The sequence below is a fragment of the Coffea arabica genome, chromosome 9c (genome assembly GCF_036785885.1).
Source record: "Coffea arabica cultivar ET-39 chromosome 9c, Coffea Arabica ET-39 HiFi, whole genome shotgun sequence".
NCBI lineage: Eukaryota > Viridiplantae > Streptophyta > Magnoliopsida > Gentianales > Rubiaceae > Coffea > Coffea arabica.
Genome location: NC_092326.1, coordinates 36,088,911 through 36,105,295, shown reverse-complemented (window position 1 = coordinate 36,105,295; position 16,385 = coordinate 36,088,911). Strand labels below are relative to the sequence as shown.

Below are 16,385 nucleotides of genomic sequence, written 5' to 3'. Positions count from 1 at the left end.
TTCCTTTTGTTGCAGAAGCATGTGCCACCGATTTTTCTCTCCCAAGATAGCTCGAAAATTGTGTGAAAAGTGAGAAAAAAAGGCTGTGCCACTTGCAGATGAGAGAAACAGATCTGAACCTCGGATCCGAGGGATGAAGACCGATCCGAGCTCGTATAAAGGTTGATCCGAGGCCTTTCTCTTATGGATCCGAGCTCGGATCGTATGACCTCGGATGCACTGCTTCAGAAGTACAGATGAGGGCTCAGATTGCCCCTTGTTTACACGGATCCGAGCTCGGATCCGCGCTAATCAATTTCAATTTTTCACTTTTTCCCTTTTTTTCTTTATTTTGCCCTAGTTTCTTTGTACTTTATCCTCCGGACGATCCTTACATTTCCTTCATTTCGAGCATGACTTTCATATGACACTATCTTTCACAATTTCACAAAATTAACACATTAATCCACTTATTTACCAAGTTTTGAATATTTAAACAATATTTTAGCAATTATCACCAAAAGAGTTCAAATATAACTTTAATTTTCTCAAAACATACCAAAAGTTCATGTTAAACTTGTACAAAATATACGTTAAATATTCACTTATCAAATTCCCCCACACTTGAATCATTGCTTGTCCTCAAGCAATGTTCACATATAACTTACTACAATGATTGAAGAGATAAAACAATATACATACTTTTGTCAAATTTAATTTCTCAAAACTTAGAAACCAATCATTATGCCATTTCTCAGATTACACTAAATACTCATCATATTCAGTTAAAGAAAAATAATTATGCCTTAATTTTAACAAATTCAACTCAATCTCTCATTCTATCCTAATTCCACAAATAAGTAAATCACATAGTCAATTCTATGGCCTTCCTCATCCTATAACCATCAAAATTTAATAATTAAGAGGAATTTATTCACACTTCATTTTATTTAAATAGTGAAAACGCCTTTTTACGCGAAAATCGACACTTTTAGGTGAAGATTCCCGATTACTCAACATTTCACTTATTCAAATTGCGAAGCATACTCTTAATTTCAATACCTTTTTACGCGAATGTTGATATTTGTAGATGCTAACCCCCGGTTACTCAGTATGTGAATCATTGGAGTAGAAAATTAATAATATATATATATTTTTCTTTTCCCTCTGAGCATAATTAAAAGATGAATCTGGCATTGTCTTGACTATAATTAATCACTTATTTATAAAATTAAGTAAAAATGAGAAATATCATTAAACATGCAAAATTCTAAGCATAATTTTTCTTATTTAGCCGAATATACTTTCTAAAATATAAAAATTCTAATTGCATAATAATTAGTTCCAAGCCAATGAGGACTAAACCTTCCCAAAATACATATAACATTTTATCCAATGGAAGAATTAGATACTTAAAATTGAACATTTTGGCCATTTATTGCAAAAGCGGAATGAAATATTGAAAGATATTTTAGAAAAATTTTGACAGACTTTCCTCATATAAATGGACAAAACTCCTTGTCAATAGCCTCAATTTCAAGAAAATTAATCACATGACAATATTTTCAAATATGATTCCAATATTCTCAAACCATAATCAATTAAAATCATGCATTTCAAGACACAATCACCCATAAGATAAAGTAATCCTTCCCCCACACTTAAAATTGACAATGTCCTCATTGTAGAGGAAGGTAAAAGAAACTAGTACTTCCCTCAAAACAAGTGGTGATGCAATTTGAAGCCACTAATCCTCACGAACATCCGAATTCTGTCCAAAAATGAAACAAAAGGTACGAAGAAACATAAGTGGCACAAGATAATCCAAATGAAAACTACAAGGTTTAAACCGAACACAATAAAAGAAAAATAAAGAAACAAAGATGTAATCAACTAAGGATCTTCATGGCTGCTCGGAACGAGGGTTCTATGGCCTTCTCAGCTCCATGAGAACCATGTGATGTACCAATATGCCCCTCCTCATGATGAGGCGTCGGAGTAGGTGACCGGCGGATGCTGAAATGATCCTCAATCACCCGAAGCCGGCGATCATGTCTGTCTAATTGCTCCGTCATCAGCCGTTCCGTTTGATCGATTAGCTCCATTACCCTCGTCTCCATGCAACATATGGCATTAAAAACTTCTTGCCACTTGGAGCGCGGCAGAGGAGGTGGTTGTAGAATGGGAGGAGGGAGAGTCTGCTGCGCCTCCGTCTCTTGAGCTTCCTGTTGTGGTTCAGTGTGAGGTGGAGGCTGAACGGAAATCGATGCTTCTCCAATGTCCTGCACCAAAGAAGCTCCAAAGTCCGTAGGGATACCCAAAGATTTGAGTATCGAGGCATTGACCTCCTCAGCGGACCTAGTAACAATCGCTTACTCGACTCGAAGAGGAACCTTGAACTTCTCAAAAATAAGGGAGAGCAGGCGAGGGAACCCAAAACAAGTTTCACCAGCTCTCATGCGAGCTATGGTCCGCATGTAATTGATGATGATGCTGGACAGAGGAATTCCAGTAAGCTGCCCACCCATACCATGTATCATCTTATCTAGGAAGTATACGTCACTATTACGGAACTCCCATTTTCCACTCCGTTTTGGTACCACATTAAAGGCGAAGAGATAGAAGATCAGGTGGTATCTATGTTCGAAGGAGTCGGCATATACGGTGAGCTTTTTCGAACTGTCTCGCTCACAGTACTGACCCTTAAGACGTGCCACTGCTTCTCCCACTTGCCATGGGACACGTGCCTTGAATTCTTTGGTTAATTTGACATCTTCTCTTTCGTTCTTGAGTTTGGCGATTTGAGCGACTTTATACCGAGTGAGAGCCACTCTCTTGCCTCGAACCCAAGAGACGGTGAAGTTGCCACTGTGGCTATGTTTCTCTTTTACATTGGCGTAGAATTCTTGGACCAGATTGGGATAGTAATGATTGGGCAACTGTAGAATATCCTCCCATCCAAGCCGCTTGAATACCGTGAAGATCTTGTAGTGGTCGTCCACTTCCGGTGCCAAGTGTTTTTCAATGATGATTTCTTTGTCTAAATTGGTCTCGTACCACTGTTGATTGTCGAGCGAAGTGAATCGCATGGTATCATAGTCTAGGGACGGCTCGTCTCTACTAGTAGATGCAGTCTTCCGGCGAGAACGAGGTGGGGACTAAGGCGAAGGGAATTCTTCCACTGGTGACTCCTCAGATGAAGGAGTTCGTTCCTCGCTCGAAGAAGGTGTAGGAGTACGAATACGAGTCCTTCTTGTGCGAGCCATAGTACCTATACACAAACGAGATGAATATTCATTAGAAACAATATAAACTTGCTCACACATGTTAAATAGGAATTTAAGAAAATTTCGACAAAGTTTTCCCTTGAAAAAGAGCTAAACTCCCTGCCAAAATGTACCAAAAAACAATCAAAGTTTCTACTTAAACCATTTCAAATACAAATGCACATGTATAATATCAATTTCAATCCACACTCTCAACAGATGGCTTGAATATTCCATTTTCAACAATTGAACATCATATTTCAGTTAGAATCTCATTAAAAAGTCCAATCTCTTGGGAATTGATGCATATTTCAACAATAGAATATAATTTCAAAGTAAAAAGGACTATTAAAAAAGCAATATCATTACTTCTCGGATGCACATGCCAATTATCTCAAGATTTTATCAAAGAATTACGCATCACTTGGCTATACACATTATCAAAGTACAAACTAATGAGCTCCAATTGTTCTTAATGAGTGCCAATTATCTATAAAAACAAGAAATGTTCAAGCAAAAGATTTAACATGCTTTCTCAAAACTATGTATAAAAATAGTTATAACAACATTTTCTAACACAATGTAGCACAATTATAACAAGAAATTTCAACATATGAGAAATTCCCAAATATCAAGAAAAATCGAAAAAAAAATCAAAAATTTCAAAATGTAAAACTTAAAATAAAACTGAAAATCTGTACCTCAAATGTATAGAGTGATATTGGAGGATGATAGTGATGCAGAAATGAAAAAGAAACTGCCCCAAATTCGACTCAAAATTGAAGAATTTCAGATGGCCCTAATTTCCTTTGTGATGATTAAATTCCCTCAAATTGATGTTTTTGATTCAAAATTGTTGAGGGTTTAAGCTCACAAGAGTCTTAGGGATGTTTTGTGGTAAAAGATTAGAGGATTAATGGTAAAAATGGGAGATTAGAAGAGAGGGTGTAGGGTTTCGGTGTAATATGAATAGGAAACATTGGAAAATGAGGAAACGAGGCCTCGGTTTCTTTTTTATCGCGAACCGATATGAGGTCGGATCAGTTTTGGAAGGCTTCGGATCCAACAGGGCTCGGATCCGCTACACTAGAAGTTTATCCGAACCTCGGATCCAACTGGATTTTGTTGGATCCGAGGTCGTATTCGTTTTGTGAAATTTTCAAAATACAAGATCTGAACTCGAGTCTTTACGAACATGGCTCGGATCCTGGGGGCTCGTATTCGTGTCCTCAGAATCACAGACAAGCCATCGGATCTTGTTGAACAATTTCGGATCCGAGGTTGGATCTCCAATTTCGCCTTTGATGTTCAAGAGATCCGAGGTCGTATCCGTTCTGGGTTTTCGGATCCGAGCTCGGATCATCACATTTTTGCATTAATTGCAGAAACTGCAATTTTTCAAACTTTTTCTCCCTCTTCAAGCCAATTCCAATTTACACCTTGGACAATCTTTTTATCAAATTTAACCCTCCATGCAAGTGTAATATACCATAAAACTAAATCCAATTTCTCAAAACACATCAAACACATCTATTGCAAATCGAGGGGTGAGATTCTTTGATCATTTTTGTACTTTTATAGCAAAATGGCACCTTTGAGCATTAAATACACATCAAATGAGTCCATGAGTATTTATGAACATGTTATCACCGAAACTCACTTGAATATACTTGAAATGCACATTACATATATGAATGGGATTCTAAACATTTAAAACACAATTTGGTAAGAAAACTTCCCTTTTTTCGCTTTTTCTTCAAATGCACCTCCAATATCGATGTTGAAACTCGGTACCTCCTATAAACAAGTGAAATACATATAATTAGTCAATTACATCACACCAAAATTTAAGAAATTCAAAAAAAAAAAAACACAACTACAATATTATTATTGGGTTGCCTCCCAACAAGCGTTTTGTTTAAAGTCGTTAAGCTCGACTCTCCTATAGCTTCTTTAACTCTCCATTGTGTTTCCTAAGGAGTAAATCACTTTTTTAGGAACCTTTTTTCCAGCCAAATAAGGTTTCAATCTTTAACCATTCACTTTGAATGGGGCACCATTTTCTCCTTTTATTTCCACCGCACCATAAGGAAATGTGCTAACTACTTCAAATGGTCCGGACCATCGAGACTTAAGTTTTCTCGAAAATAATTTAAGTCTTGAATTAAACAATAACACCTTTTGCCCTTCTTCAAAATGCTTAGGAAAAATATGTTTGTCATGCCAAAATTTTACTTTTTCTTTGTAAATCTTGGCATTCTCATACGAGGTCAATCGCAATTCTTCCAATTCGCTCAACTCGAGCATTTTCTTTTCACCTACAGGTTTAAAATCAAAATTAAGAGCCTTAATAGCCCAATAAGTTCTATGTTCTATTTCTACGGGTAAATGACACGTTTTTTCATAAACAAACTTATATGGAGACATTCCCAACGGCGTTTTAAATGCCGTTCTATACGCCCACAAAGTATCTTCAAGCTTGTTTGACCAATTCTTTTTCGATCGATTTACAGTTTTCTCTAAAATAATTTTGATTTCCCGATTGGCCAACTCCACTTGACTATTGGTTTGAGAATGATAGGGAAGTGACTTTTTATGCCTGCATCCACATTTAAGCAACAAAGTGTCAATAATTTTATTACAAAAATGCTTACCTTCATCGCTTATTATTGCCTTTGGAACTCCAAACCTACAAAATATGTTCCGTTTAAGGAATTTAAACACAACTTTAGTATCATTAGTTTGTGAAGGAATGGCCTCCACCCATTTAGAGACATAATCAACTGCTAAAAGGATGTACTTATTATTATATGAGTTAGGAAATGGTCCCATAAAATCAATGCCTCAAACGTCAAATAACTCAACTTTCAAATATGTAGTCAGAAGCATTTCATTCTTTCTTGAGATATTGCCAGTTCTTTGGCATTGATCATAGCTTTTAACCCAATTTCTAACATCTCGGTACATAGTAGGCCACTAAAATTCAGATTGCCATATCTTTGCTATGGTTTTAGTTGTACTAAAATGATCTCTTGTTTCAAGAGTATAACAATGCATTAAAATACTATATACCTCTTCTTCCGAAACACATCTTCTAATTATTTCATCTGCACAATATTTGTAAAAGAACGGTTCCTCCCAAAAATAATGTTTAGCATCATTTAAGAACTTTTTCCTTTGGTGAGAATTCAAATCACTTGGTATCACTCTACTAGCTACAAAGTTAACTAGATCAGCATATCATGGTGACTTATAAATTGTCATTAAAAACTCATCTGAAAATTCTTCTTTAATGGATGAATGATCTTCTTAAGGCATGTTCTCCAGTCTAGAAAGATGATCAGCGACTAAGTTCTCGAATTCTTTTTTTATTTTTGATCTCCAAATCAAATTCGTGCAATAATAAAATCCATCGAATTAGTCGAGATTTTGCATTTTTCTTATTTAAGAGATATTTGAGTGCTGCATGGTCGGTATAAATGATAACTTTAGATCCTACTAAGTATGATCTAAAGTTATCCAATGCAAATATCACTGCTAGCAACTCCTTCTCTATTGTTGCATAGTTAATTTGGGCTTTGTTTAGCATTTTACTTGCATAATAAATGACATGAAATCCCTTATCATGTTTTTGCCCAAGAACAATTCCAACTGCAAAATCACTTGCATCATACATCAATTCGAATGGTAAGCTCCAATCCAGTGATGCTATTATATGTGCGGAGACAAGTTCCCTCTTTAACCTATTGAAAGCAAATAAGCACTCATCATTAAAGTAAAAAGGAACATCTTTTGCAAGTAATTCACATAAAGGTTTAGCAATTTTGAAAAAATCCTTAATAAATCGCCGATAAAATCCCACGTGTCCAAGAAAGTTGCGAATGCTTTTCACATTGGTAGGTGGAGTCATTCTCTCAATAACCTCTATCTTGACTTGATCTATCTCAATACCTTCTGAAGAAATTTTGTGGCCTACAACAATACCCTCACAAATCATGAAGTGACATTTTTTCCAATTGAGTACAAGGTTTGTTTCTTCACATCTCTGTAAAATTAGATATAAATTGTTAAGACAATGATCATAAGTAGATCCAAATATAGAAAAATCATCCATGAAGATTTTCATAATTTTCTCATTAAAATCAGAGAAAATTGTCATCATGCATCGTTGGAAGGTAGCCGGTGTATTGCACAATCCAAAAGGCATTTTTCAAAATGCAAAAGTGCTGTTAGGACAACTGAGTGTGATCTTCTCTTGATCTTCCGGTGCAATGATTATTTGATTGTATTCTGAAAAACCATCTAAAAAAAATTAAATTCATATCCGATCAATCTTTCTACTATTTGATCAAGAAAAGGAAGAAGGAAATGATCGTTTCTAGTGGCTGTATTCAGTTTTCTATAATCTATATAAACTTGCCACCCAACTACAACTTTAGAGGGAATTATTTCATTATTTTTATCACGTACTATGGTTATCTCCCATTTCTTTGGCACTACATGAATAGAAGAAATTCAAACATTATCAGAAATTGAAAAAATTATACCTGCATCCAGCCATTTAAGAATCTCTACTCTTACCACTTCTTTCATGTTTAGATTTAACCTCCTTTGAGTTTCAATAACCGGATTAGAATTTTCTTCTAACAAAATCCGGTGCATATAAATAGTTGGACTGATTCCTTTGATATCAAAAATCATCCACCTTATAGCCTTTAAATGTTTTCTCAAAACACGTAAGAGCTTGCCAAATTATTTCTCATCTAGTGCAGAATTTACAATTATCGGCAATGTCTCTTTTTTTCCAAGAAATGCATATTTGAGGTATTTAAGCAGTGGCTTAAACTCAAACCGTGGAGCTTGCTCACACAATGGTGAAGGTAATCCTTTGCTCAGTCCTAACTCCTCATACGTATTTCTCCTTTTGTAAGGAACTTGTGCCTACAAAAATTTAGTCATTTCTTGAACTTGTTCCTCTTGTAAACCTACACTATTAAGATAAAGTTCAAGAGAATCATCATTAAGATTAACTTGACTCATCTCTAATGCCAATTCATCACATATGTCAATAGAATAAACATGGTCGGTAAAAGAGGGATATTTCCCCACTTTACTCAAATCAAACTCCACTTCCTCTTCACCAATTTGGAACTTGAACTTATCACGTTTAATATCTATTATTGTACCTGCAGTGACCAGAAATGGTCTACCAAGTATAATAGGTACATTGACATCTTTCTCCATATCTAAAACAACAAAATCAACAGGAATAATAAATTTTTGTACTTTAATGAGCACATTCTCCAATATACCCATTGGATGTCTAATAGACCTGTCAGTCAATTGCAATGAAATGTCAGTACGCTTTAACTCTTTCAACCCCAATTACTTAATCACAGTTAAAGGAATCAATGAAACATTCGCACCAAGGTCACAAAGTGCTTTAGAGAATTCAACATTACCAATAGTGCAAGGAACTATAAAACTCCCTGGATCTTTTAACTTTGGTGGCAATTTATTTTGTATAATGACACTATATTCTTCCGTTAATACAATTGTCTCACTATCTACTAACTTTCTTTTCTTAGTCATTATCTCCTTGAGAAACTTTGTGTATGAAGGAATTTACCAAATAACATCAACAAAAGGAATGTTAATATGTAATTATTTGAAAATGTTGACAAACTTCTTAAATTCTTTGTCATTTCTCAAAGGCTTCAATCTTTGTGGAAATGACACCGGTGGAGGAATTGGTGTTGTATTTCCAATTTGTGATTCATTTTCTTCCATCTTTTCTTTCCCTTTGATTTTCTTGTCTTCTTCTCCTAATTCACTCAACTGCTTATTTCCTCTTTTTTCAAATTCTCTTTCACTTTCAACTACAAGTTTCTCCCCTACTTCCTTACCACTACGGAGGGTTATGACTTTCACATGTTCCCTTGGATTCACCTCAATCTTGCTAGGTAAGTCCCTTTTGTTGCGATTGTTGACCGCATTAGCTATTTGCCCCAATTGGACTTCGACATTTCGATACATATTGATGAGTTGGTCCATCATTCCTTCAATTCTTTCAAACCGTTGAGTAGTGGCACTGGCTAATTTTTCAATTTTATCATTTGATACATTTGTCGGCTTTTCAATTGCCAATTTTCAAGTTGGTTTGGACTCCAGAAGTGGTTGTTTTGGTTAAAAATCAAGGTGATTAACTGGTCTTTGTTGGTTTCTTTGATCCTTCCATCCAAAATTTGGGTGATTACGCCATCTTGGATTATAGGTATTGAAGTATGGATTGTTTTGGGTTGATGGTTGTAATTGTTAAGATATTGAACCTGTTCGCTGCTAGAACATATAGAATTATCATAATCTCCGCCGCAAGTAGTACAATATGCAACAACTACTCCTTGATTAGAGTTAGAACCAACATGCCTATTAAGCATCTTAACCACATTATCCATCTTTACACTTAACATATTCAAAGTATCTACTTCAAGCATACCTGCGGTTCTTCTCGTATTACCTCATTCGTTGGCCCATTGGTAGTTGTTAGCACCCATTTCTTCAATCAATTGTTGAGCTTCCTCGGTTGTCTTTCCCATCAATGCTCCTCCCGCTGCCGCATCTACATGCGTCTTTGTTAGATAGGTGAGACCATTGTAAAATGTTTGAACCACTAGCTAATCTGGTAAACCATGATGAAGACATTTTCGTTGTAATTTCCGATAGCGCTCCCAAGGTTCGTACAATGTCTCTCCTTCCTGTTGAGAGAAACTAGTTATATCCATTCTTAGTCTAGCAGTTTTTCCAGGTGGAAAGAATTTATTGAGAAAAATCTTAGCTAATTTAACCCAAGTAGTAAAAGTGTTCAAAGGATGAGATTGTAGCCAAACCTTGGCCTTGTCCCTTAGTGAAAATGGAAACAATCGAAGTTTAATTGTATCATCACTAACACCATTAAATTTAATTATATCACAGATTTCAAGAAATATTGATAAGTGAGAATTTGGATCTTCGGTAGCATAACTTCCATATTGAGATTGTTGTACCATTTGAATTAGTGATGGTTTAATTTCAAAATTATTAGCATTTACCGTTGGCCTTACGATGCTAGTTTGAGAACCTTGTGTTTCTGGTAAAGTAAAATCTCGTAGAATTCGCCTATTTGGTTCATTTTTCGCCATTTTTTCTTGTAATGGTAATTCTATCAAGATTTCTTTTATCGGCTGCCAAACCTCTTGTTCCTCTTGATGCGGTGTATTCCTCCTTTGTCTCCGTAGTGTCATCTCAATTTCAGGATCGAAAGATGCAACTTCTCGATTTGATCGGTGCATACACTACAAATAAAAATAAGAAAAATTTTGTAGTTTTAATTGTTAAAATCAACTATAAACAACTTGAATAAAAATAATGAAAATATCTAAATTAATAGAGATGATTAGACCCTAATATTGCCGCTCCCCGGCAACGGCGCCAAAAATTTGACGGGATTTTTATATCAATATAAGTTTAAATCTGATTTTATATCCGTTAAACTGCAAGTATACAGGCCAAATTTGTAATGTAGGATATGTATCAGCTCGATCCCATAAGGAGCAAATTAACCAATTACTAGGTCCTTACTTTTTCTATTATTTAGACTTATGAATGAAATTTAGCAGAGAAATTATATTGCTATTGACTACAAATCTTATCTACAAATCTAACTTAGCAAATGGAGAAATTTTACTCAAGAATGAATCTAGGGATGTAAATTCCATTATGGCATAAACAATGCAAATGAATGGATTTACCTCTTGTTATTATTCTTATTTAACTAGAGATTCATTTTCAATATTACCAAGTCTTATTCTCACTATAAAATGGCCTAAAGTAGTTCAGTTTTCCCTATTTTCATGGTGAAATAATAGTTCTACTCTGTTTTCTTTCATGAAATGCTAAATAATACACTTAAATGTATCTCTATTTTCATGAACATACAACTTAAGCTTTACTCATGTATTTCCATTGTTACTACCAATTCTCATTGAACAATAACAACTATAAACATGCTATTGGTGATCAATCAATAACAAGTAATCACAACTGCACAAATAGACAAGTTAATACAAGATATAACAAGTGTAAATCACATTCAATTCATATCATTTAACTATAAGTTTCATCTACTCTCTAGATTAAGAAGTTTAACTACTCATGAATGATATAACAATCAAACTCACAAGTTTATTAAAGCAAAATATCATAAAGTACAAGTACAAGAAAGATTAAGGAAAGCTTAGCTAATTGATGGTGAAACCCTTAAATTCCTGTTATGTTCTTGCACAAGATGATTTCAAGTAAAAACTCCAAGTGCTTCTTCAAGAACTTCTAGCTAGAGAAAAACTTGTTACAAGAAGAAAAACTAGCTACGTATGCTCCTCCCCTGCTTCTCAATTGTGTCTCTGCATAAAAGGTGGTGGAAATGCCTTTTTATTTTCTTTATTCATGATTTCAACCACCCAAATTTTGTAAAGGAAGTCAAAAGATATTTTACTTCCTTTGTCAACAACTTATTTTGTCTTCCCTTCTGTTGTAGAAGCATGTGCCACTAATTTTTCTGTCCCAAGATAGCTGGAAAGTTGTGTAAAAAGTGAGAAAAAATGGCTGTGTCACTTGCAGATGAGAGAGACAGATTCGAGTCTCAGATCCGAGGGGTGAAGACCGATCCGAGCACGTATAAAGGTTGATCCGAGGCGTTTCTCTTATGGATCAGAGCTCGGATCGTATGACCTCGGATGCACTGCTCCAGAAGTACAGACGAGGGTTCGGATTGCCCCTTATTCACACAGATCCTCGGATCCGTGCTAATCAATTTCAGTTTTTCACTTTTTTCCTTTTTTTCTTTATTTTTGCTCCTAGTTTCTTTGTATTTTATCCTCCGGACGATCCTTACATTTCCTTCATCTCAAGCATGACTTTCGTATGACACTATCCTTCACAATTTCACAAAAATAATACATTAATCCACTTATTTATCAAATTTTGAACATTTAAACAATATTTTAGCAATTATCACCAATAGAGTTCAAATATAGCTTTAATCTTCTCAAAACATACCAAAAGTTCATGCCAAAATTATACAAAATATACGTTAAATATTCACTTATCAGTACCAGGGCACAATTGAACCTCGGTACCCGCTATTCAAAGAAAATTCAAAGGGTAATTTCACAGTGAAAATGGTGCATAAAAACCAACCAGATGACATTCTACACTAAAAAGAAAATGAGATAAACATCACACAAATGGTAAACACATATAGCACAACCACTCTTTAGTGAAAAGGAGATGCCAAAGGCACATATGTCTAATCAGGGGGAAAAAGGAAGAAGAATAATTTTCTAAATACGAAACTTTCTACATGAACATATTTAGCTATACTGTCTTAAAAAGATACAGTTGCTACTGCTTCCATGATCATTCTCTATAATAAGAATGGCAAGGGAAAAACAGTTATAGCCTTATCCACTAGCAACTGCAGCTGCAAAACATATATGGAAAAAATATACTGGAATATGCTGATCAGTTTCTGACCTGTGAATGCTCTAGAGCCATTGTTTTGGTCGGCCATAAATTCTTGATATTCTTCTGGTAGCATTCTATTGTAGTTGTGGCACTAAAAGCATCTGAGGGAGCCACGAGACTCGATGAGGTCAAAGGGAAATAAATCATTTATGTAATGACAAAAAAGCAATCAATGATTTGATTCAGTTTCCATTCAGCAAGACCCAAATCCTATGAAATTCCAGATACAAATGTGTATGTGCATATACCTACCGTGGGGAAAATGCTATGGTGCCTAACAAGAATTGAATGCTAAGTTTTGTTTGTTAGGAGAACTGTAATGTTGATCTCTAATCTATCACTCATATGTGGAACTAGTTCCTAATCTATTTTGCAAAGTAAATATAGCCCCCAATCTATTCAATTTTGTGCAAAAATGGGCAATTGACGGATTCTTTTCAATTTCTAACAGAATGATGATACGGGCAATCACATGCCAACGCTTAAAAAAACTTTTTTTAACTCAAAAATTGAGCACTTAAAACAGACTAATATCAACTAAGAAGGAAAACTGGAGGACTTATGCTGCAATTTCTGAAACATAGTCTCCTTCTCCAATATTTGATCGAAGAGCAACTGAAACAAAAGATTTGTACCTTCTGATAGCTTGCTTCCGCAGCTTAGGAAGCTTAGCTACTGAAATTCCATACTTGGAGAAATATCCGCAAGTAAAGTAATTCAACAAAGCTCCATTAACTCCACTGCCTATGAACTTGTTGGCACATAAAAAATCACGCACAGCAGAAGCCACTTTAGCACATATAAAAATATCTAGAAAGATGAAAAGAATAAATACACAATAAATACTCAATAATTTAATTAACTCAAAACCTAATAATAATAATATCAAGCCATAATATTTCACTCACGACAACTCACAACTCAATTATGAGACTTTTCCTCAAACGTACTCTTCAACATTCAACTCCACTCCCCCTTCAAGAAATAATACATTAAACTAGTAGTATTTATAGACTGTAAAGATTCCTAAAGAGACACAATTATAAATCAAAACTTATTTGGAATAGATTTGAGATTTCCTAAATTAATATAGCAATTAAACAAACAAGACACCCAAAAAATTTGGAAACTAAATACCAATATAACTTGGTTTAACTTCATTCAGAACTGAAGACTTGACACACCATCCCCTTTGCTGGGTTCCCCCAAAATCTTCAGTACGACTCCAACTAAACTATCCTTTCTGTTGGCTGAAACATCAGCGAGACGAGAACCAGAATATTTTGATTTTCCCTTGGTTTTCTGTTTGTCAATGCCAGCAATTAGTTTAACACAGATTTTTCAAACGCAAAAGGTCATCTATAATCCTACCTTTAATGGCCTCTACATTTGATGGGAAATATTTGTCCTTAAAAGCTTTTGCACGAGCATCAATTGTCACAAGAAGCTTGTAATTTAAAAAATATATATGTAGAAAAAAAAACTCTAGTTCAGCAAATCCATAGCCCAGAATACCTCTTTCTTCCAAAGCACCCCCCAATTACACCACCACCACCACCATTATTACTACCTTTCCTACTCTCATACTGGAAAATTTATCTTTCAATAATCTTCTCACCCATCACCTCATTCCGAAGCTCGTCATTCTCTAAGTTCCAATGACTCCTCTCTTTTGATGACAAGTTTCTAACCAGCACCCTTTTCGGAGAACATTTCAAAGGGTTCCAATTGCTTGATCTTTGCACTAGAACCACATTAAGAACCACCGGTTCGAGATTACTTTGTATCCGAAATCAATGTTTTCTAAAGCAGTAGGATAATCCTTCAATGTTAGATTAAACCAAGAAAAACCCAACAAAGCAAGCTCTATAATGAGCCAAAGAACGTAACTGCAGAAAATTGTAAAATTTTCTTGCCGTACTTCTTTAGTTCCTAGTTTCCGGTGGCTTGCCGGTGGATGGAAGCAAGGCAGCAGCACTTCTCTGGTTCATTTGGGGAAGAAGAGTAAGTTTTCAAAATTGCAACATAGTCCCCTAGTTTTTCTTTTCAACCGATATTAGTTAGTCTGTTTTAAGTGTTGGAGTTTTTGGAGTAAAGGTAAAAAAAAAATTTAAGTGCTAGGATGTGATTGCACATGCCATAATTCCATTAGAAATTGGAAGGAATCAGTCAATTGCCTACTTTTGCATAAAATTAGATAAAGTTATATTTACTTTGCAAAATAGATTGGAAAATAGTTTAACACTTGAGCGATAGAATGAGGATCAAAATTACAATTCTCCCTTTTTTAAAAGATAGGAAGTGGGCTTTTGCAGCGAGCAAGTCTTGTTGTGAATGACATGATATGTCCATTTATCACCCAAAAAACTTCATCATAACTAGGAAAAAACTTTCTATACTTAACAAAAAACTTGACACTAACATGTATAAGCAAATATGCCATTCATGTTGGGGTTGCTTCATGCCTTCAAGGTACCACAAAATAGTCCGTAACACCGATACATATGTATGTACATTCATTTTACCTTTTAAAGCTTTCTTTGGATTACTTAAAATAAGCTAATTATAGTTTTTAGTTTAAATTTAAGTTATTTCAATGTATCAACTTACTATTTTAGCTTATATAAAGTTGAAAACAATACTATTAGTAGCTTTATTGAATGTATTGAAACTTCTGAAAAATTCTATGAAAATCAAAAGCCACCAAAACTGATAGGGTGCAATTTTATCATTCATTTTATTATTAATTTTTCCTATTACCTGACCCGATGTGGATTAATTGTTAGATTCTACTCACTTTTAATATTTTGCATTTATTTTAGGGATTAGAACGAAAATATGATAACAAGTGCCAATTTGACAGAAAAGAAATCCAAGGGGCAATTTTGGAAAAGGAAAAAACTTTTGCCCTTTCTTTTGGCAACGGTGGAACCGAGGACGAGGTGTGTTCCTTTCCCTTGGGAGCCGCCGCAAGAAAAAAAATAGACTTAGACATTAGCATTAGATAGGAAATAGAGGAAACAATGGCGGATGACTTTTTAGCTTAGCTTTTTTTTGACTTTTCCTTGTGGGCTCAAGTAGCTTTTCCTTCTCCGTATGTCAAGACAAGTATTATTCAATTAGTCATTCTCGGAAAACTTGCTATTATTCCTTTTGTTCGAATGGAGTGAACTCCCTCGATCAAGGATAATAGCCGCAGCTTTCTCTACACTTTTGCATGGGTTTTTTGCATTAAATATGAACTAATTTCCTTACTCTAGTCAAGAAACAACGGAAGCTTTCGTCTAAAAATTGTAAAATCGATTTAATTTTATTTTTTTCTTTTATTTATTGGTATTTGCATATCCCTTGATTGCAGTATTTATGATTATTTAATTAATTGATTGTCTTGGATCCGGATAATTAGTTAACTCGATAATCTATTGTCAATTAGGGCATTAAATCCGTAATTATTTAATTGCCTTAAATTAGTGACAACTGGCATGATTATGTTTGTGTCAAGGAGATACGCGGGTTAATCTGAAATAACCCTAGTAGTGCGTTATTTGATTTGAATAGGGTTTCTCTAATAAGTAAGGC

The 16,385-nt window shown here is 34.9% G+C and overlaps 1 non-coding gene and 1 pseudogene across 1 annotated transcript; one reads left to right on the top strand and one right to left on the bottom strand.

Annotated features, from left to right (window-relative positions):
• Positions 1-16,385, bottom strand: part of LOC113708185 (MADS-box protein SOC1-like) — a 30,538-nt pseudogene that overhangs the window by 2,468 nt on the left and 11,685 nt on the right.
• Positions 9,930-10,036, top strand: LOC113709165 (small nucleolar RNA R71). Its single transcript, XR_003452587.1, has one exon. It is a non-coding gene; the product is annotated as a small nucleolar RNA R71 (small nucleolar RNA).